At 30.8% G+C, this 24,580-nt stretch overlaps 1 protein-coding gene across 5 annotated transcripts in view; it reads right to left on the reverse strand.

Moving 5' to 3' along the window:
- LOC412878 (DNA N6-methyl adenine demethylase) overlaps nucleotides 1–24,580 on the reverse strand; it is a 182,713-nt gene that overhangs the window by 46,395 nt on the left and 111,738 nt on the right. The window contains exons 1-2 of one of the 5 annotated variants that reach the window (XM_016915488.2): nucleotides 8,297–8,528; nucleotides 7,997–8,195 (exon numbers count right to left, since the gene is read on the reverse strand). The exons of the other annotated variants lie outside the window; for them this stretch is intronic. The gene's annotated coding sequence lies outside the window, so the exon portion shown is untranslated. Of the gene's footprint in view, nucleotides 1–7,996; nucleotides 8,196–8,296; nucleotides 8,529–24,580 lie in introns of those variants that run through there. 5 annotated transcript variants of the gene reach the window in all.

Below are 24,580 nucleotides of genomic sequence, written 5' to 3' on the forward strand. Positions count from 1 at the left end.
ATTACTACTAATCACTACTAATTACTAATTATTAATTATTTAATAATACTATACTGTATATTTTTCTTACATAGTTATATATCATGCTTGTTCATACCAAATCTAAAAAATATTTGGTCCTCGGATTATATTAAAAATCCGCTCAGAAAATTGTATTAAAAAATCCACGAATAAAGAAGATTGATTGGATTTATATAAATAGGTTGACTAATTGTTAACGATATTGCACGTGTATTACATCACGAAAACAAGGTAGAAACGACTTCTATTATGTTATTTATTTATCTCTGACGTTGTAATTACACGTTGTTGAATAGCTATTAGCGTTTAAAAAATGGGCTGTGTAAGTAAATTTTCTTTTTTTTTTTTTTTTAAAGAAGATTTTCACACCGTATAGCAATAGTATAAATGTTTAAACTGATTTTAAAGTTTTTTTTTTTATTAGATTATTTATCGGAATAATATTTCTTCTATATACTATAAATTATTCAAGATTACTCACAGGACATTAAAGTCAAAACGAGCGTTTGGAGTTAATTGAGTTACAAGTTTTTAAATGATTTTCTATAGTCTGAATCTTTCATAATCTCTAAAGTTTTTTTTTTTTATTTTCTACGAGGATTTAAATTCTCGTTTCATTATCAAGAAAATAATTTTTAAGTTTCGTTGAAATTTATAATTATATATATATATACATATATATTATATCGTATAATTTATATGTAATTAAACCAAAAAAAGAAAAATCCTAGATTTACCATTTAAAATATAAAAGAGGATACAGAAGATAATTAATATTTTAATAACGACGCAACTTTCATGATATTCTATTACCTTATTACCACCAAGATTAAGTTACTAATAATATCTTTTTAACTTCCTACTTATCAATCAGCGACCACAGAGCTGGCTAATAAAAGAATATTAGAAAAACATGTTAAAATGCTTCCATTATTATCACATCAAATCATATTTTAATTACTTACTGCATCAAACGTCTTTACTTATACATATCTATCTCTACTACTACTACATCCAACAAATTTTTCCAAATTTTTAATTTATTAACAAAAAAAAAAAAATAAATCCAACCCTCCATTCTTTTTCCCTTTCCTTTCCTTTTCTTTTCTCTCTTTTTTTTTTCGCTCGACACCCCCCCCTCCATACACTCGATTGACGATTCTCCGATCGGCGTTGATCGAACGAGGAAAAGGGAGATTGGCGAGCCACTTCAAAGAGTTCGGTTCGAGTCTCCTCTTCCCGGTGAGAAGAGCCCCGGCCAGGGGTTCATTTTTCTAACGGCGATGCGGTACCAGAAGCGCATTTGCATCTCTCTGTTCGCGAGCTCATTTTTCCGACTATCTCGTCGGAAATAAATCTGCCCTGAGCCACGGAACAGGCCGCAGCCGGTAATAAAAAAAAAAAAAGGGAGAGGGGAAAAAAAGAAGAAAGGAAAGAGAGAGAGAGAGGGAGGGAGGGAAAAAAAAGGCGAACGACGGATTCTCCCTTTATCTGCGCCACGTACCGCGGCTTTTTAATGACGGGCATAAGTAAAAGCGCATCCTGGCCTTAACGACTGAAACTGAGCGCGGAAATTCATTAAGGGGAGAGGTGGAGATTCAATGATCCGAGCGTCCATGAATTTCGTGGGTCGCGCTTCGCGCCATTTTTCTCCTTTTTCTTTCTTTCTTTTTTTCGATCGTTTCACTCTGTCGCCATTCATCGGAATTTTAATACTCGTGTTTTTATCATGACCAGTTATTCCTCGAGCTTTTTTCTTCTTTCTTTCTTTCTTTTAAAAAATTATCACTTGCGCTATTTTCGAGGATATGCGATAGCGTTGCGATTAATCGGGATCTCGAGATATTAAAATCAAACTTTTAACGGCTCTTCCATTCCTCTCCAGTTGAAGAGATATAAGCGAGTGTTTTCGAATGAGAAATGTATGAAATGTATTGAGAAATTGAAATTTTTATTTTTGAATGTGAAAAGTTAATTTGGAAAAAAAAAAAAAGAGGTAGAAATATTGAATAATGATCGAAATCTATAAAATAAAATAAAATGGTTCAGATTTTGAGTTATATTCATATATATCGTGTTAAAAAAAATATGTATACTCGATCGTATAATATATCTAAAATACGAACAGAATCTGTAATAAATTTTATTTTAAACGAATGCTGATTTTGTGTATCGTTTCTCATTAAATAATTAATTTGTAAATTTGTGTTAGATTCAAATCTTGTCAGTGTGCATTACGTCCGAGCGATGTAAATAAATAAATATTTATGCAAATTTATCTATATTTACATATATATTAACTTAAAAAGAAAAAAAAAGGAGAATTTGCATAAAGATTTATTTCATTCGTTAAATATTTCATAATAATAATACGTATCTTTTCTCACTTTTACGTTTCTTATAAATGCAGAATTTTAATTATCGAAAAAAAAAAAAAAAAAAAAGATAAAAAGAAAAAAATAAGAAGAAAACATTGAAATAATAGTAGTATCTGTTCATAAAACATTTACTTCGTTCCTCTGTTGCTAATTACCATATTTCAACGAGCAAAAGCTAAATCGTGATATTAGATCTCAGATAAAATCTTTGTGCAGCGTTCAACCGTGACTTTAAAAAAAAAAAAAAAACAAAACTTGGATACTTCGATTCATCTAATATTTTTATCTTCTCTGATTGTATTTATGAATTTATTGTTCGATAATTATCCAATGAATTGTTCGTGAATGAATGAATCGATCATTATTATTATTATTATTATTTTTTGTTTGCTTTGTTTTTATCGAAGAAGTAATAAAATAATTTGTGCCTCATTCTTTGCTAATAAGTTCTTGGTATGTTACATGTTAATAACAATGTTACGTTATATTTTCAATTAGTACAACTATCCATCAAATCAATTTCATAAATGATACGAAGTATCATTTATCATATCGAAGAATATAACACAAGAGGATAATTCGACTCTCGTAATAGAAATAAAATAAAAATGATAGAGTACAACAATTTTTTTCATACGATAATTTTTTTTTTTACAAGACTTATTTATTTTCAAGAGATTAAAATACGCGATTAAAAAGAAGGAAACTTTATTTGAAATATATTTCCTTCTTAATTATTACTATAATTATTAATTATTCTACTTGAATTAATAAATTATGACTTGAATTAACATCTATTTAATTAAACTATAAATTTTCCGTTTCATTTCGACTTGATACATAATCAAGAGATAATCCAGATGATTGATATTCAAGTACCCTTAAAATTTCACAGTTTTTCGAAAAATTTTCGTTGTGTCGGAAATCATAAATTTTTCAGAAAAGACTTTTTTCAAAATTTTTGAAAATACTAAATACACTTCTTGGTAAAAATAGAAACGTAAAAACATAATTGTGATTTTCTTGAATTATGCTCGATTTTCGCATTTAAAATTTCCAATATCACAATTTATTTACCCAAACTTTCAAAATTCATCGTATTCCTAATTTAAAACGTTCCAACGTTAAATCAAATCTCTTTTATCATATTTTTTTCTTTTTCTATTACTTTCCGTTAATTCTTCGTTTCCCTCATTTTTAAACAAAAAAACGTTTCCATTTTCCCACCTCAGATCTCCTCATTTCGTATTCGGAATACATTATTGTATCCTATTTACATTTGCAAGGATTAAAGTCTAATTAAACTCGGCGGAAGGAAATTAATTTTTTTTAATAATTACACGGGCGTATCAAAGGACAACCACTATTAACCGATTGAAAAGGGATAAGAATTCTCTTTTTCTCACGCTCTCGTTCCCTTTTTCGAATCGTCCTGAAACCGATCGAAAAAACTCGATCTTTTCCACTTGTAATTCCTCTCCTCGTGCGGATCTTGTGTTCACGTGCCAACTCGTACATCGTGGCTTTATATCATTGCACCCCACCTCCACCCATTTATTATACCCGCCGGAAGTTTAGACGTTTAGACGCGCAGGCGCAGAGAAGAGCGCAACAAGAGCGTTTCGGTCTCCTTTTTTTTTTTTTTTTTTTTTTTTGAATAGACTCGATTCGAATTCTTTCGAAGAAACGGGGAAAAAAGGAGAGAGGGAAGAAGAAAGGAAAGGAAAAATTCTTTTTTTTTAGAATTCCTCTCGATGATGATGTTGATGATGATGAGTCTTTTTAAACGTCAATCATAGATCAGACGAAGCGAACGAGGCTCGATCTTTAACGTGGTTGGTTCGAGGATGGGCCAGCTGGGCCGCGCCACTGTTAGGATTTTTCGCCCTCGAAAGGAAGGTTGAAGCTGCATTTCCAACCACCACGTGCTGGAACACGTGGCTGTTTACAGGTAAATCCTAACCTACGATTGGCCACGCTATGCTCGATTACATTTTTCTTCATTCAAAGAGGAGATTTTTTTTTTTTTCATTACGTTTAATGAGGTGATATATTACGTTGCTCGTTATTGTGAGAAGGAAAGGAACGAGATAAGAACCTTGAGTGAATGGATTCACGGATTAATTTGATTTAATCGTTTGAGAACGAAATAAAATTAATAAAATTAAGTTAAGGTGGATGATAATAACGCCAGGTTTCTGTTAATGCACAATTTTGTTTTAAGAATATATTCTTAAATTATCGAGAAAATGAAAATCGACAAAATGTTTGTTCATTTTTGAAATTATTTTTATAGAATTACTGATTTGAATAAATTTATTTTTATTTTTAATTTTGACAAAATCGTTTTAAGTTTTACTTTTTTCTTTTTTTAAGAATTGTTAAAATAAAATTAAAAAGTTTGAAAAATATGATATTTTCGTTAATAAATGGAATAAAATAAAAAGTTGGAATCCAAATGTAGATTAATTTGATTTAATCATTTGAGAACGAAATAAAATTAATAAAATTAAGTTAAGATGGATGATAATAACGTCAGGTTTCTGTTAATGCACAATTTTGTTTTAAGAATATATTCTTAAATTATCGAGAGAATGAAAATGCTTGTTCATTTTTGAAATTATTTTTATAGAATTAGATTTGAATAAATTTATTTTTATTTTTAATTTTGAGAAAATCGTTTTAAGTTTTACTTTTTTTAAAAGAATTGTTAAAATAAAATTAAAAAGTTTGAAAAATATGATATTTTCATTAATAAATGGAATGAAATAAAAACTTGGAATCCAACGCAATTAAACATTATCAGATGTTGATTTAGGGCGACTATCCAACGCATGCTCGCAATAATAATAAATCAATCCAAGTTTAAATCAATCCTAATTTCCTAAATGTAACCTAATCCAACAATGTTCAAAATCGATAATTTTTCTCGCACATTGGATTTTTCTATTCACAACAGTCTCAGAATCGTGGAAAAATCGAAACAGATAAGATTCTAATTTCACGATAAAAAATATGAATAAAACTAATAAAATTTTTCCAACTGATAACGAATCACTTAATCACCGCTGACTATTTCTCATTATCTTCCGCAAGAGAAAAAAATAACATAACAATCAATCCTTGAAACGCATCGACACGTTTACTTCGCGTAGAAGTTGATCGAAATCGCACAAGGAACAAGGAATGCCGAAAGGGTTGCCTCGGGCGAGATCTGAACGAGTTACGCTCGTTTCTATCCCCCTTATCAGGATCGCGATAAATGCTCGTAATAAGTTTTCATCATCGATCATTCTGACAGCCTGATAACTCACTCCCATTCACGGATATACGTCCCATTCTTTCCCGCGTCTTTTGTCGAGAATCTCTAAAAAAAAATCTCTCGATAAATCCCTCGAATTGTCTCTGAGGAAAAGAAAAGAAAATCGTCTCGTTTTCAATTCGCGCGCCACGTGGTCGGACGAACGCGATCGACGAAGGAGGCGGCCTTCTCTTCCCGCGGCTTCGCTCAAAAGTCGACCACGGTTCACGATTCGGCCGTGGAATGCAACGGCTCCATTCATTCGAACCGGTTATTTCTAGAAAAGAGGAGGCTGAATGAAAATCTGTCAACCCACGTGGCGAAACCCGCGTGGCCAATGACCGCTTTCGACCACGGTCGTTCCACTCTCCTCGCCAAACCGAGCGAATCGATGACTAAATCGCCAAACTCGCGCGAAACTCCGGGACAAGATGTGCTTCTCTAACGGGATGATCTAAGTGAGACGCTCTTCCAATCGAGGATAATTTGGAGATTGGTGATGCATTTAAACGAAGAGGGAAAGATACTATTTAATGAATATAAATACAATTCTTTATAACTTTATGATTTTACTTTGAAATTATACTAAAACTATACTTTTTAAGTCATGACAGATTTGGTTTTTTAAAATTTAAAAAAACTTGTTTCAATTTAATCGTAATTTCGTTAACTTTATGATTTTATTTTGAAATTATACTAAAACTATACTTTTTAAGTCATGACAGATTTGGTTTTTTAAAATTTAAAAAAACTTGTTTCAATTTAATCGTAATTTCGTTAACTTTATGATTTTATTTTGAAATTATACTAAAACTATACTTTTTAAGTCATGACAGATTTGGTTTTTTAAAATTTAAAAAAATTTGTTTCAATTTAATCAAAAATGAAATTACCATTTATCCATACTTTTTAAGTCTTGACAAATTTGGTTTTTTAAAATTTAAAATTATTTTCAACCAAGGAATTTATCGAATAAAAAAAACTTGTCTCAATTTAATCGTAATTTCGTTAATTAATCGTAAAAAAAATAAATTTGGTTATATAAGATTGCCTATAAAAGTTAATTGTTCGATTACGATTAATCGATTCCCGCGCTTTTTCGCAACCAATCACACGTGTTTCCACCATCTAAGACAATTCCCCGCGTGGGGAAAAAAACTGGGATAGAGGGGGCAGAAGAGAGAGAGAGAGAGAGAGAGATCGTATCTATTCTTCCGTTACGCTGTCTTGAATTTATATATATGCGGTGCATAAATAATCCTTGTATTGCGAGATAAGGATCTATGATCGTTGTTTACGAGCATTACAGTCGTAATTCGTTTTCCAGCTAACAGGATTCATTTCTAATCTCGTTGCCCTTTTTCCATCGGCTCCTTCGTGATCGTCCCGCAGTCACGAAGGAAGAATCGATGCCTCGAACGAACTTAAGCTAATGTTTCGACGACTAGCCAGCGAATAGGACACACGACGCCTGACCTGAATTCCGCCAAGCGCATGATAGACGAACAAATTGCGTAACGTACGCGTGCTTCGTGTGGACTCGCCTTTTCGCGCTTCGCGTTGGTCCTTGGAGGGAGAGAAGAGAAGAAAAAAAGGACCGCGGTACGCCAAAAATTTCTTGCTTATATAATTTCTCTTCGTACGCACGGACTGGCTGTCGCGTTTCCATGGACCAACGGAACGATTCGTGCGCCGATGGATCTTTATTTTGTTACGCATCTTAGTAAGAGAGATGATTAAACTCGAAGGTCGTTCGAGATTTCTGAAAACTCGTTTAAATCGTGTACGAAACGGGTAACGATGTAAGATTTTAAGATTTAATTTAATATCGTCGGTTCGAAATCGGTAAGTAAGACGCAAAAAAAAAAAAAAAGAAAAAAAAGTCATGGTATTTCTAACGTTCTACTTTCCAAGCGTTTGATATTTTGTATCGGATAAAAGCGCGCGAATGAGGTTTCCACCTCTGCGTGTACCTATGTGCAGGTAGGAGGAGATTGAATCGAAAAGTAAAGGGAATTAGTTTTCTTTTCGGCCGGCGATCGCGATAAAATTAAAATAAATTCGTACGATTAAGAAAAATCATCTACATGCGCTATGTATGCCTCCTGTAAAGGTTTATCGCGCGTCTGCCATCTCTCTAAGAGTCGCCTTGAGGATCCAAGGACTTCAATTGAAACGATACACGTTGTTATATTGTACATGTACGGGAGTATATACCGGTTCGCGAGAGCTCGTTTCGCGGTAATCGACAATTGAATCGACATACGGTTCGGTTGATAAAGAGCGGGAAACTCACTCTGCGTCTTGTTGTGGATCACGCAGCGATCGTATCGCGTTCTCCTTTTATATTTATTATCCCAATAGGAATTTTCTTCGTCGAACTTTGCTCACGTTTGTCTGCTACAACTTTTTCGTCAACTTTGCACAGAGAGAGAGAGAGAGAGAGAGAGAGAGAGAGAGATAGAGAGGCACACAGAGAGACAGACACTGAATCACTAAAAAAAAAATTGTTTTCCGTTAAAGAACAACGCGATATTGTTACAAGTTGAATTTCAATCTCGAGGAATCACTGCGCGAAACTTCAGCGGAGGCGTACTTATCGCGTGTAATCGCGCGGCTCGGCTTCCCGGCGAATGCTTCTCGCTCGTGAAACAACCGTGAACACACCGAGGAACATGCACGACACACTGGTCGAACCGATAGACAGAGAGAGAGAGAGAGAGAGAGAGAAAGACAGAGCGATAAAAGGGAAGGGAGAAAAAGGAGGAGAGAGAAAGAGAGAGAGAGAGAGAGAGAGAGAGCCTCGTGTGCGATCTTCCGAACGGAGCTCTCACCGTGCACTGACTGCTCCGCTCCGCTTGCTCGCTACCGTCAATAAGATCGATCGAGTCCACTACTCGCGAGAGATCACACTAGACGCGCAGCGATCCGCCGAAAAACTCCCGTGGGACGCTTCTCCGCCCTCTGCAGCCCTCCTCGCCTATTCTCCCTCCCTGCTGTCCCTCGCTCCTTCTCACTCGCGCTCCTCTCCTCCTCCTCCCCCCCTCCTTCACCGCCCTCCCCTCCTCTTCCCGCCGTTCTCTAGCTTCTTCTCCCCCGCCTCCTCCGCCACCACCCTCCCACTCTACCCCCTTCAGCGTCAGTGCACTGCTCTGTGTGCTTTGAACGTGTATGCGCAGTCTGTGTGTGTGTGTGTGTGTGTGTGTGTGTGTGTGTGTGTGTGTGTGTGTGTAGTAGACATTTATACATATAAAGTAGTATACTCTCCCTCCCTCCCTCCCTCCCTTTCCCCCATTCGTCGGTCTATCCTTTTCTCGTTCTCGTATCGCTTTCCTTCTCCTTTTCAGAGCATTCTCTTTCTCCCTTCCCCTCTTTGTTCAACGCGAGAGGTTATCCCTGTCCCTCTTATCGTGGACGCGCTATCACGAATTCCGGCGGCCAGCGACACTGGCTACGTGAACTCGACACTGGTCCCGCGGTGTCATAACACTGGTAACAGCCTGTCGTGGGCTATTAAAAGCGCGTACAACGTTGGGGGCAGTTATCATGAGCGGTGATGCGCGGACCGTTTGCACACGCCACACCCCGGAACCACGAGGAGGAAGGACGGAAGGAAAGAGCGTAGCGATGACAAGAACTGATCTTCGTGAAGTTTTGAAGGGCGGGACGGGATTCTATCTCATGAAACTTTTTTTTCTGAATTGATTTTACGAAGTGTCGCGTTTTCTCCCGTCGCGATATTCTTTCTTCCACTTTTTTTTGATTTATAAGAGATAGAGATAGAAGAAAAAAGTATCGTCTATTTTGGGATTTTTGTTTATCCATCTATTTTTGTTTATCCTTTTTTCATATTCTTTCATATCCAATGTTATTTTCGCTTGTGATATCTTTTTGTGAAAGTTAAACAAACGGGCCAAAGAAGCAGATTTGGTTAGGTTCATTGGCTTGTACTGTCGTTCAAAGTCAGGCCAACAGCGCGTCAAGTGCGCGCCTCTGAGCTGCAACTCGTCACACGTCGCTCGGAACCGTTCGTGCCTTTCCGTGTCGCTCCGCTTTCGCGCTTCCCTCACCATTTGTTCCTCTCTCGCTCCCTCTTTGTCTCTTCTCTCCCTTTATTCCTTGCTCACTGTTCAACTCCTATCTCCGTCCCTTTTTCTGATTCATTCCCTCTGGTTTTCTTTCCCCGATCTCTTCCTTCTCTTTCTCTTCCTATTTCCATTTCTGCCCTCTTCTGGTCATCGCTGTTTTCCTTCGTTTTTGTTTCGTTTTATCCTCGTTTCACATCCTCCTTTTCCCTCTGAAAGGCACCGAGAGAGAGTCTCTCCTACGCGTTTCTGTACTTCTCTCTCTCCCTTCCTCCCACTTTCCTCGTTTCCCCCTTCTTGCTGCTTCGCTCCCCCTGCTGGGTTCCCATACGGAATCCCACCAATCGTACTCCAACATTGAGAGAACTCCAGCGATGGAAACGATATTCTTGCAAACTGTGTATGTATCGATATATATATTTCTGCGAGAAATCTTTACCTTTTTTTCTTTATTAAAGTATTAAATCTATTTTTCTCTATCTAACGAAATGATCAATGGAGAAAATATTAATCGTAAAGAATAAATGGAAATTTAAGAAAAATTATACTTTTTAAGTCAGCAGATATTAGAGAGAATTAATTGATGATGATTATTATACGAGCGTTTATATTCATCACAATGTACAATGCGACGACTGAATATCTTAGAAGATTACATCATAAATAGAACTTAAGTACTACGCTATTACTTAACTATATCCCTACTTGGTACACCACTTATTAATCTAAATTTGAATGTGTTCACGAGGAAATGAATAATCATTTAATGTATACTAACTCTTGCTTATATTTTTTAAAATATTTTTCATATACGAGTAAAATTCATATAATTAATTCCGCATTTCTCTTTCGCATTTTTTAATATTTTACATAATTTCTATCGTGTGCTTTTCGTTATTAATAACTTTCGTATTTTTATATATTCTTTTTTCTTTCTTAGTTTATTCAATTTTTATTATTATTTTTTTTTAATGTATATAAAAATAAATATTTCGTTCCTCCAATAAAATTAATTCCATTACTTATCACTTTTTATTTCTTTCGATATATATCTCTGCTAGAATCATGTAAGCCTCTCGAATCCGTGATATTGCTCGTTCCCTCACCTATACAGCCATCACTAAGTGGGATAATGCGCTCGAAATTCTTTCTCCTCCCTGTTACAATCTTTCTCTCCGTCTTTGTCATCGTCGTCACCGCCATCACCACCAGCAAGTCAGGCTATAGCAATCTCAAAAGTCACCACTTTGGATTCTAATTCTTTCCTTTCTATTATCTTATATTATCTTTCAATACTAAGATCTCTAGTAAATACAAAGTACCTAGTCATTAATGCACACAGAAGATGATTCTTGATATAAATATCAATGTAAAAATGTAAGGAAAGATAAAAAATTTGTTTTCGAATAAATTTATTATTGGAGCGAATTATTTATAAAGAGATTAATGCGAGATAAATGAATTTTTTTTAAAAAACAAGAACTTAAACAAAAAAAAAATTTAATTCTATACTTTTTACTTTTTGCAAATAGAATAATCTTGTATTCAATCGAAAATTCTCTTAGATTAATTTGATAAGTATCATTAAAATTTAATTTTCTCAAAACGAAATCTCAAACGAATTTTACTCTTTCTCATCTTAATTTTTACGACGATTTAATAAAATTATTTTCTGCTTAATTGTATCAGAATATATCGAAAATATTTTCGTATATAATAAAATTGAAAGATGATTTGTAAACTTTTGATCGAAAAATCGATATTTCAAATATTATTAAAAAAATACGTTAATTTAAATTATTTCAAAAAAAGGAAAAATAATAAAATTGGATCACAGTTAACGTATCAACGCGGCCATTGGCCGCTTCGCGAGCAAATAAAAAACGATTGGGGCAAGAGACCTCTCCCTTTCACGACATCGATATTTTAATTGTTCCAGCTCGTCAAGGCGACTCGCTTGCATCAGCGATCGTGTGCCATAACACTCAATTAACTGTGTATATAACTTTCCTTCGTTCCCCTTTTATGCTTCATCGATTCACGTTGCGATTTCCTGACGCTCTATTGATCCCTTCAACCACGTTTTCTCGCCCATTTTCACAAAACGAGAAAGAAAGAATTCAGATAACTCGTCGATATGCAAAAAAAAAAAGAGGAAAAATTTGCAAAATATTGTTTTCCATTTGTTTCATTATTTATTTATATTCTTTATTAAATTAATAAATAATTTTTCTACGTGCTATGTGTTTATATGTATTTTTAAATGAGTAAAAAACAAAAATTTTTCGTTTTATTTCTCAGGAAATTGAATTCGAAAATTTATCGAATATTTGTGTTTGATTAATTGTTATCTGTTTGGATCGTAACACGTATCTGATTAATCGTCGACTATGCGTGTGTTCGCTAATTAACATGCTACAATTTAACATAACTGCTCTATTGATCACTCGATCATATCTACTCAATAATTAGTCAAATTTATATAATATTTGATAAATTTGATATTTTTTTATCAAAACTTTATCCAATTCTTAATTTCTCTTATTTCAAGCAGTATATTATCTCCTTAATTCAGAAAACTATTCTTTTTTATTTTCACTAATTTTATTTTATTTATGATAAACGAAGTAAAAGAGAGACAGACTTTTGGTGAAAATATCAAAAAAATCTCAAAGCCTCAAAACAAAACAAAACAATTTCACACCATTAATCATTTTTTCACGTGAAATCACTTGTTTTTCGATATACACAATCTAATAGGTTAACAAGGTTAACAAGTTAAAAATAACAATGAGACAAGGAAACAAGGAAACTAGAGAAATTACAGGTTTGTAAGTGTATGAAACTCATGTTAGGCATGGTATATCTAAAACGGTGGGTGGATAGTTCGTTTATTAACCGTCGCTGCAACTTGTTGCTGGCCGCGTTGCCGCTGTTGAATAACGCCCTTCTGACCTCTCCGGAAGCTACCCTGTCCACGCTGCTCTCCTTTCAAGGAAACCGTCCCCCTTCTGCGGTTCCGTGCTTCCGCGTTTGCCAAATCGCTTCTGCCACTCGAGATAATCGCGGTTTAGTCCTTGAGAATCACCCTCCTTCACTGCCCGTATCCTTGGTTAACGAGGCTCGTGCCAAGAGAAAAATAAGATACTCGACGAGGATTCTTTTATTTTTTTTTTTTTTCTTTTCGTGTACAAAATTGTGTAACGATCGGTTTTCGAGAAAAATTGAAGTGGAATAAAAATATCGTGTAAATAATGTATATTGAAATATCAATGAATTTTTTAAAAAAATATTATCGATTATGAATGAACTTTTTTTTAATTTTTGATTTAAATAATATGAAAGTTTAATGTGACGTGAAAAATATAATATAAGTTTAGGTGAGAAAATTCTTCAACAAAATTTATTTATATGATAAATTTAATTTGAGAAATATAATGTTAAATTATTGGTAAATAATTTTATTTGGTTTTTGACCCCGTTCAGATAAGCAATTTCAAATAGTTCGCACATCACCATTTATGATAAATTTATTACACAAGTACCGGTATTCCATGTTTACAAAGCATTCTACTTTTATCGCAGCTTAGAAATCAATGTGGGTTAAGCAGTTGCAACAGTTATAGGTAATACAGAATAATCTGTATTCTCAAGTGGTTATATTATGGATTTAAAGAAGGCACAAGTGAAATATTTTCTATGCTCTTAAAACAAATTTCTAATTAAAAATATGTTTTTAAATAATAATTTATCAAATTTATCTTAAGAATTTTAAGTATCATTTCATCAGAATAAATGATAAAATATGAAAAACATACTTACTAATAAATAATACTTTTTATAAAATTTAAATAATTTAAAAATTGAATATATTGAAATCACTGGAATGTATATTTTTTATTACGTTTTTATATTTTCATTAACTTTAAAAAAGAAAATATTAATAAAAGATATATCAAATAATAATTATCGACTCGATAAATCTTTGTTTTAAACTTCGAGGCAAAATTCGAAAAAACTATTATTTCATTAACAATGAACAATAAACCTACACAATTTATTGATTTATAGTTACTTTATTCGTAAAAAAAAAAAAATACTTATTCATATTACATAAAACAGTAACGATGACAGATTCAATCTGCGATAAATCTTACTTATCTTTCATCCGAAAGATAAGTGAAAAACCTGCATCGAAATGATGCAGAATATTTTTCTACGTACATTACACGTAATAATTCAAAAATAATCAAAAACATATACACGCTCCTCTTCTCGTTCCAAGATCCTCAATCTAACCTATTTTTCAAGACCAACCAACTACATCACTTTCTCATCACTCGGAATACATACTTTAAAAAATTCTTTATTCATTTGTTTCTTCTCTATCTCATTCAAATATCATATATCATATAATCAAATTATAATTTCTCTTCCAGCTAAAACTATGAAAAGAATATATCTGTATTCATTCGATAAAATTTTTACAACTTCCGTGTTTAATTACCGCGTTGTCAAATAACTATCATAAGCTGTCTACATATGATTCAACGCATGGAACACGGTTAACACGGTTCTCGTGTAGAAGTGGAGCACGACCGTGCCAGAGGGAAGCGTATGAAGCAACAGCGATAACAGGGAGGGGGGAGGGTTGTGGACGAGGGGATGAAGCGAAAATAGTGGCGTTTTTTTGATTGTACATCCGAGGACGGATGCTGCTTGTTGCACTTGGGCTGCTGCCAACTGGAGAACATTTCGGCAAGATTGTCGCATTATTGCGCGAAGGGTGGCCCAAAATGGCCCGGTTTTATTAGAGATGAGAGAAGCGATTAATTTTATTACGAGTTATTGCGATAATATCTGCTCTGATGATGACGGATCCTGGTAATGTTCCTTGGTTACATCAGCGGTATGAAACGTGAAATAAACGGTTGAGCTATGAGGTCAGAAGTATGAATCAGTGCCTTGGAAGATTCGAGCCGTGATTACAATCATGTTTCAAATATTTTTAAATATTGTTTAGAAATGTTTTTAAGAGGGGTTTGGAAATTCAATGATTATTTTAACAGTTAAAGGCTTGTTCAATGTTATTTAGAAACGTTTGTTAAGAGTGAACTTAGCTATGTTGTTTTGAAAAAAAGATTTGGAACGTTGGAAATTGTTCAAAGAAATATCTTGAAATGTAAAAATTCTAAACGTTATCTTGTCTCGAATCGAAATGCAAAAAATTGTTATTTGTTTAAGAGCTTTGAGAGAATTTAATGTAACGATTAATTTATTAATTTTTCATATGAGTAAATACGATTTAATTTCTTTTTTTTTTTCGCATGCCAATAAGAATAATATCGTCCAATAATTTTCATTATTTCCGTCTTCACTTATGACGAGTGCAATTCATTATCGTGAACACCTTGAATTTAAATTACTATGACACGTCGGATTTGTCATTTTTATTCAGATCAAGGAATTAATTCAAGGATAATTAAATCTAATTGAAGGAAAAAATGATGATGAAAATAATATTGAATAAACAAACTTTGAAATTTTCTTTCGTAATCATAATTTTAAAAAAATATAGTATAATTATATTAGAAAAAATTACAGAATAAAATTTCGTATTAATACAATTAAATAATCTTAATAAAAAATAATTAAGAGAAAAATTTTCAAATCTATCATATATTCAATTCTTATAATCATTGATTAAAAAATATGATTATCTTTTAAGATATTGTTCTTTTTTTAACGAGATAAATAGAGAAAATAATATCTAAGATTGATATCTTTGATAAGAAATTTTATTGTGAATTTCTAAATTTTTATATTATAACATATTTTAATATTTGAAAAAGTGCAAAGATTCTTTTTATCAAAATATAACTTTAATCGTACTTTTCTAAAATTAAAAATTTTATCTAGATCATTTCTTTTTTTAGAGTTTATTGGTAAAAAAATTCTTAATAACAACAAAATCTTGATCCGAGCAGACTGAAAGTCACTAAAATAGGGCCACCAGGAACGGCTCTTTTATTTTTAACTTATCTTCTACAAGTGTAAGTCACGTGCAACATTATCCCAAAATAAAATTTAACCGCTATCTTCGATTTCTATTGTTACAATCGTTTGCAAAGATGATTTGGGAAGATCAAATTAACATTGCAATTCTATATCTACAGTATGACTATCATTTTAATACATATATATTCCATATCCATCTACAATCTTAGCAACTTACTTCTTACCTTTTATCTTAGCAACTTTATCATAACTTAATCCTTTTATGTATTTCTCATACCTTGGTTCCTTTTATCTCCAACATTTAAAGTACAAAAATCGTGAAAATACGATCTTTAAAATCGTTTCCTTATCTAAATCTTTCGAGTTTTTAAATTACATTATTTTAAATTTATCTTTGAAAGATATTTGAAATATAATTTATTCTTGAATTAATACAAATATTTCATGAAGTATTTCATATAAATTAATGTATATGCAATTTATTTATAATTATATTATTAAGTATTTGCTACAATTATTATTATTATAAATTATTACTAATATAGTTACTTTATTTAAGAAACAAATTAAAAATACATATTACACATAATATATTTCTTCAACAATTAATCTATTATTAATTTAAGTAAGTAAATAATATAATATCAATTGAAATATATGATTATTTTTTGAAATATTATTTTAAATTAGATCTTTTTAAAAATTTTTTCAAATAACATTATTTCAAGACTACTCATTAAAATTATTCAAGAAATATTTTGTATTTTTAATAATAAGAAATATTTTACAAAGTATATATATCGTACGAAAAATAAATATAGATATATTTTTATTTAAGTGATTTATTTAACATTTTACGAAATAAGTATTATTTATTATTTTGATGAAAATAACTAGTTTCTTAATACACATCGTAAAAATGTTTAATACTTATATTATTATTGCCTATGATTAATACTACACACGTTTACTACAATCATCCACATTTATTGTTCAATAAATATTCCGAGAGTTATTTCAGAGACGAGTATTTTAAATTATTTTTTTTCTTTTTTCATTAAAAAATAATTTCCTCGAATAATCGATTCTTCGATTTATTATTATTTTCCCAAATATTCTTGCCCTACCTTTAAAAAAAATTCCTTTAATCGATCATAAAAAAAATAAAGAAAACATAACCTCGATCGAAATTATTTATACCAAATAATAATAAATATTATCATTTAAATTTATCTTAAATTACCCTACGTATATACTATACTCGCTCTCTTCACGTGATTTACCCGTGTAATTCTCCCAAAACGAGGGCTTACGTACACATGCAGGTGCAACCATTTCCTCTTCCGTGTCAGCGATTCAACTAAAGTGGAACGTCCATATTATGGTTACCGTGATTCATCGCGTAAAACGTGTAATTCGAAATCACGACCGGTTATCCGCGGTTACACGTGCGTTCCTCCACGTTCCACGTGTCGAATTAACGAAAACGATATATCCTTTGAGATTGTTTGCAGGAGAGACTTGATCGAGGGGCATTTACGAGCGGCGATCGATTTTTCGTTTAACTCTTGCGGCCGGAGTCGCGTGGGCCTCGAGCGATATCGATTAATCGGTCGCGATTACGAAGTAACGATTCGACGGACAGCCCCGTCAGAAGATTGAGCGTTAATTACCAACCTCCTCTGGGACGAACATTCAATTACTCTTTCGATGTCGTTAGAAGACATTCTTCTCGTCGTTTTTTTTTCTTTTTTTTTTTTTTCGTTCTGTTTGTATAGATTGATTTATATAACGAGTGGCTAATTTTCGCTCTATTTTGTGCCCTTGCTTCTTTATATTTTTATTTTTTAATTTTTTTCCCCTCGTTGCTTTCTTTTGCTTTCTTTCTTCGATTAACTTTTCGAGGGTATATTGAGGATATATTAAAATGATGAAAAATATTAGACTGGATATATGGAATATTTTACCATCAAAAATTTTAATTGTATAATATTCTGTTTGTAAATTTTATTTCATATATAAAATATTCAAATGTTTTCTTAGAGGAGAATTCATTTGATGAAAAGTTTGTACAAAGAGTAATGAATTATAATAAAGCATTTTTTTTTGTGAAAAATATATTGAAGGAGTTAAATAAATTAAAGTTTCAACAATTTATTTATATAAATTTTGGCTAACAATATTTTTTACAAGAAAATTAAATTGAATATCATATATTTGAAGTTCTTTTTCGAAATTATATGTAAAAAGTGGAAGAAATATTTGAAAAAGCTATTTCATTCATTTTAAATTGTTTTTTTCAGTAATTTTTTTTTATCTTAAATATATTCCGCTAATATATAATGTCGATACTTATGTTTTATAATTACAATAGCATTCTTAGAACTCAAGTTTAATATATATATATATATTTTTATTGTTAACCATTTTATTTATTATGAATGTTTAAACACTTTCAAGAATCATTATATTACTGTGTATATGTAGTAAATTCTTTAACCTGCTCCTACAAGACTGGATTGGCCGGATAAACGAATTTTAAATTTACAAATAAATTACATATAATGTCTTATTTACATATAAAATGATATAATATTATCAATATGTAGATATAAAGAAATAATAACGACTATAGAAAGATTATGATCTGTTATTAACTGAACAGGAACATTGATGAAGACTAGTTAAACCAGAATTAAATAAGCAGTTATTATGATATAAATACTATTTGATATTTTGTATGTATTGTACATACTTCTAGAATGAGTTCTATAAATTAAATGGAAAATTAAAATTAAATTAAGAAAACAAGGAGTAAAGGATAAAAAAAAATATAATCTACAAAAAGTACTTGGCATACTGCATTTTATTTAAGTCCAAGTGTATCATATTTCATATCATTTAATCATTATTTTTTCACGCGAGTATGAAAATTTCATATCATGCAAATGAAATTAATAAAATCTTATAGTAGAAAATAAGTATGCAACGGATATTAATAAATATTTTTTGTAATCGCTGAATATTTATGTAAATACGAAATAAATAAAGAATAATAATAATAAAGAAAAACCAATCATATATGATAAAATAATTTAAAAAATTTTATGCGCGTATACGCATGAATGCGTGTATAATTTACGATTTATAGATATCGAAGCAATTTCGAATTTTATCAAGAAGAAAGTTCATATATCAGTTATAGATCAGTTATCGTATCTGTATGAAATAAATAGACTTTTTTATTATTAAAATTTCGAAATTAATCTCTAAATTAAATTCAATATATTTCCATCTTCTTAAACTTTGTAATGATAAGAGATAGAGCAAAATTTTTAACTATAAAATATTTATAAAAGATATTATTAAATATTAATAATTCATACATTCAAAAAGTTTTATACACTACATTATATTCTACAGATATACAAATTTTCATTAAAATCAGATTTTTCAAAACAGACGAATTTACATACGGAGAGTTGAATAATAAATCCAATCGAAAATGGAAAAATTATAATTTCATATTATTTAATATGATATAAATTATACTGTTCAGCGATTAAAATCCAATCCAATAGTAAAACTAGAAAGTACAAAGATAGAAACGTATTCTTTTTTTCAAAACATTTATTAATTTGTAAATACAAAAATTTCTCAAAATTATTTCTCGTGATGTGATTTACGTATATTTTCATACATTTTTTTTCATATATGAGATTTGCACGAACACTTGTACGTTTTAATCCCCATCGTTCAAAAGATCTTGTACTATTTTGTTCAATTCGTGAAAACGTTGCAACGAGATAAAACGTATCTTTCGTACCGAGGTATGATTTACGAAGAGAAAGCCATCATTGGATTCCGTTCATTCAACATTGAAGAGAAGCAATTCAATGTTCATACCGAAGAATAATTTATGAAGAGAAAGCCATCGCTTGGATATTCCAAGGTTCACATCGAAGAGAAATAATTCAGTGTTGTAAGAAAGATCGCAGTTACACGATGAAATAACCGTTTCAGATGTTCCATCTGTATCCATAAAAGGGAATAAAAAGTGTGACGAATGGCCCGTAAAACGATGATACCACTTGGCCGATGGTATTTTCTTTCTTTCTTTCTTTCTTTCTTTTTTTCTTTCTTTCTTTTTTTTTCCCAGAAAAGTTACCTGTCCCATGGAGACAAACGAGATTTATGTAATAATTTAAATACAACGTGGCATCTTTTTCCAAGTTTTATCGCGCGGTAAATATTTATTCGTGGCGTTGGTGGACGGTTTTAACCGGTGATAACTAAAAGAGAGAGAGAGAGAGAGAGAGAGAGAGAGAGAGAGAGAGAGAGAGAGAGAGAGAGAGAGAGAGAGGAATAGTAACGTCGCATCAATCATCGTCGTCACGGAATATTCTCCAGGTGGAACGTTCGAGAAACTCGTGTAATGAACGAGATTCGCTATAGACGTACACTATTAAATTCACCTCCGCCACAGTCTCAGATTAATTCGCCTCTCCGAGGGCGCATCTTGTTGTCAGTGGAACTTTGACTCGGGTGGAGGTGACTTGGAGGTGTCAAGGTCACCTGAGTCACTTTTGGATAAGATAATGGCTCAAATGATTAGATTAGATTGTTCTTCTTGTATTTTTATAAAGAATTTCCCCCATTTTAATGATATTTCATGATATTGTTTTCTGGGATTGTAATTGAAAAATATATTTTAAGGATATTTTTATTCATAAAATTTTATTAGATAACCATATATATAAGTGTTAAAGTTGCATCTCTTTGGAACTTTTTCTATTTTTCCAAAATGATTTTGACTTTTTTAAATAAAAAAACTTTTTAAGACAACTAATATCGCTTAAAGAATTATTGATTGTTTATTTAATTGATTTGATATACAATTGTTATACAAAAGTTAATGGAAATTTGTCAATTTATTAGAATGTAGAATGATCAAAAGAAGAAAGTTGTAGAAAAATCGAGTGTCTTGATATCAATGAAAAACAAATCAAATTTTGAACTTTTAAAATTATGACCATTAAAACAGTATATACGTAAATAATAATAAAAAAAAAAAAGAATTTTAAGAATAACTTAACGCTTATTTATTCATTTCTTTTTTTTTTATGGTTCATATTGTTTGAGTTGATTTTTGTTAAACATAAGGAATTTTTCAACGTATGAATAATGACAGTCATTATCTCGAACACGTTCATTGGAAAATATGAGGACTCTATTATCTTATCCACGAGTCTAGATAAGACACAAGGAGAAAAAAAAAAAAAAATTCAAAATCCAGAACGGAAATCGTATTCCAATTAATTGTACTATGTTTTGCGATTGATTAATAATAATATCAATTAATAAGTATGATTATAATTAATACATAATAACTGCTAAAAAATTGAAATTATTAATATATCAGCTCGATTTTTTATCATTTTACTATTAAAATTCAAGATCTTTTTTTTAAATACAACAGTTTAAAGAAACTAACGTGTCATTTATTAGAAATTAAACATTTTAGAGGTATTAATTCTCCAATTAAACTGAATTTTTTACTTTTGATTCATATTTCTGATAATATAAATTATTCATATTATCTGAAAAGTTTACAAAATTATATCACTTTTTCTTATTATATATATATAAACGATTACCGACAGAAGATAAAAAGAAACTAAAACTAACTTAAAAATCTTCTCTTACCAACTTAACCCCAAAGAAAAATTTTCGATAAGAGCTCGCCAAATGACAATTAAAATCTCGTTAATCGTAGGATGTTCGAGAAGAATCGCGATAGATGATGAAAGAAAGGGGGGGGAATGACGGTTGTGTCTGGCGTGGAAATTCGAAGGAGGGCGGAAAGTTCGCACGGACATCCCATAAATAATGTCACCGTTCATTCTGACTCGATTATTTCGCGCTTGCACGGAACTTAATTATCCTAATCACGAAAATTATAGGGAAGAGAGTTGTTCGTTACGCGGGTTCCATTACGCGATCCTATGCAATACTTAATGGCCCTTCTCGCCAGGTAAAAAAAAAAATGCCCGTAAATAATAACCTCGCGTTTTGGATAATGTAGAGTGTCTATAATGGAAAGTACACAGGCTTGATTATCCGAACGTTTATGCAAACCCTAAGCTCCTGTAATATTATTTCGTTTCGGAAATTCTATTCCTTTGCGCCGTTTGATGAGGTAAAGTAAATACGGTTGAGGATACGGTGCCCGATTATTAAGATGTTAAAATATATCATTTATTCTTGGATTGGATTCGTTTAAGCGATCGATTGTGAAATTTGTACGGCGAAAACGAAAAATTAATTGTATCGTTGTGACATTTTGTGAATAATATTTTGATTCGATGATTTAAATTGAACTTTCTTAAATTAATAGAAATCTGTGGATTTATTTTCTCAATTCAAAAAATTTCTTTATCATTCGATGATTATTATTTTTCATAATATTAAAATTTATAATATTTATAAAATTTATATTTATTAATTTATATTTATATTTATTAAATTTATAATATTTATAATATTTTTTCAATAATTATTTGTTACAGAATACATTCTGTATATTCGTTCTAGTCATCATTTCAATACTGTAATGTTAAATTAATAGAAATCTGTGGATTTATTTTCGTTCACTCAATTCAAAAAATTTCTTTATCATTCGATGATTATTATTTTTCATAATATTTTCATAATATTAAAATTTATAATATTTATAATATTTATATTTATTAATTTATATTATTAAATTTATAATATTTTTTTTAATAATTATTCGTTACAGAATACATTCGTATATTCGTTCTAGTCATCATTTCAAGACTGTAATGTTTTAATGCTAATTAAGAGATAAATCATGCGAACATATTTATTTATAAACAATAGATTACGTTAATTATACGATTGTAGATAGGAAAATTTGAAGTATGAAAATCAGAAAAAAAAAAAAGATTTTATTTTACCAGTTAATTTAATTTAATATTAAATTTAAACTTCTTAACATGAAAATGTTTAATAAATACAAATGTTTAATTATACAATTTGCTTTGCAAAATTAAAAAATTATGGACACAAGAATCTTGAATAAATATACGTAAGTATTTTTCTCATCTCGTGTAAAAAGAAAAAAATATTTATTTTTTCGCGATCCTATAACGATACGAATAATTATATCATGTTTGGAACAAATGGAACGAAATGTTAAAAGTCATTCCGATAAGATCCGCTACCGAAACCTATAAATCTTTTGACCTCTATATGTATATGGAACGATTGCAAAATTCTCTCATCAAGCCTACTTATGCACCGAATCACCGATTTCGTTCCGTACTATTCTTCAGACTCGCACTAATGATCCAGTTCGTGGCAGGCATGCTGCCAACTGGTTCGTTTCTATTCATCAATCCCTCAGAAATGCCTGCTTTTCTCCCCCCTCCTCCCTCTTCCATTCAATTCGATTATTAATTCCTCCATCTTAATCACCCATTCGATTTCTTTCAGAAACGTCATATATAATAATTTTTTTAATTCTCCGATTAATCTGGAATAATTGTGTATTGCACTTTTGTATTTGCAATTTACCATTGCAATATTCCTCTTACAGTGGTCAATTTTTATTATCTTAAAAAAACCATATATTGGTCATCAGAAATAGAGATGTTTGTAATTTTCAGAAAAATTAGATTTATTGTAAATAAATACGATTCTTCGTTTATTCGTGTTTTTGAATCAATATTTTATAAAAAGAAATTATAATAATGAAAGACTATTGATAATAATTGATATTTATTGATAATAATAAAGAAATATTGTATTTATATATCGTTATATTTGTGAGATATATTCAGAGAGTCGATTCCAAGCTAAAAGAAAAATGTGGATTGAGCTTTATTTATTAAATTATAAGTTAACTTTATCTTCGTTATGTTTTATTATATTTCCATCTTCATTTAAATTTAAATTTTTCGTAATTTAATAAATAAGTTTCGATAATTTCAGTCATTATTTTCGTATATCAACTTTTGTGTTTGTTTTAGCCTCTAGAATTGAATCTGCAAAAGTATTCTACAAAAATGTATCAATATATAAATATGAATCTTGATAATAATTTAGAAGAAGAATCATATTTAAACACTTATATGTTGATTCGTGAATTATAATTTGGCCAGCGTAATGATAATCGTAAAAACATAAATTAAATCGATTTCAATATATTCTCAGTGTTTGTAAACAACATTTTCGATCGATCGTCAAAGAAAAAATTGTTGGCTTCGCGAATGTTCCACCTTCTTGAGTTTCACTGCTTTTTGAAGGTCTTCAGTGAATCGCTTCGATTTCACTCTTTCTATTTGTGTTTATATATGTGCCAACAACGTGACAGGAAATATAGCAATCTATCTATCTAATCAATGATTCTTTAAACTTTAGAATTAATTTTATCGAAAATTTCAAATTGGTTATATATAATCATTAAAAAATCTTTACATATGTGTGAATATTATTAACGAACCAGTTCTATCAAAATCAAGAAATTTTAATTTTAATGAAATTTTTATTTAGCAGAATATCATTTTGAGAGGCCCATCCTTAAAATTTTTATATTCTCTTCGATTTTTCAAATCGAATTTTTAATAATGCGAGATAGAATAAAATATGAAATATTCGAGTTTTTAATGTTTTATTATTCTGTTGTAAAAAATATTCTCAAACGAAATTGTATTCAAAAAAAGAGAGAAATGCATTCAAAGAGATTTTACAAA

This window comes from Apis mellifera, linkage group LG12 (genome assembly GCF_003254395.2).
Source record: "Apis mellifera strain DH4 linkage group LG12, Amel_HAv3.1, whole genome shotgun sequence".
NCBI classification, from domain to species: domain Eukaryota; kingdom Metazoa; phylum Arthropoda; class Insecta; order Hymenoptera; family Apidae; genus Apis; species Apis mellifera.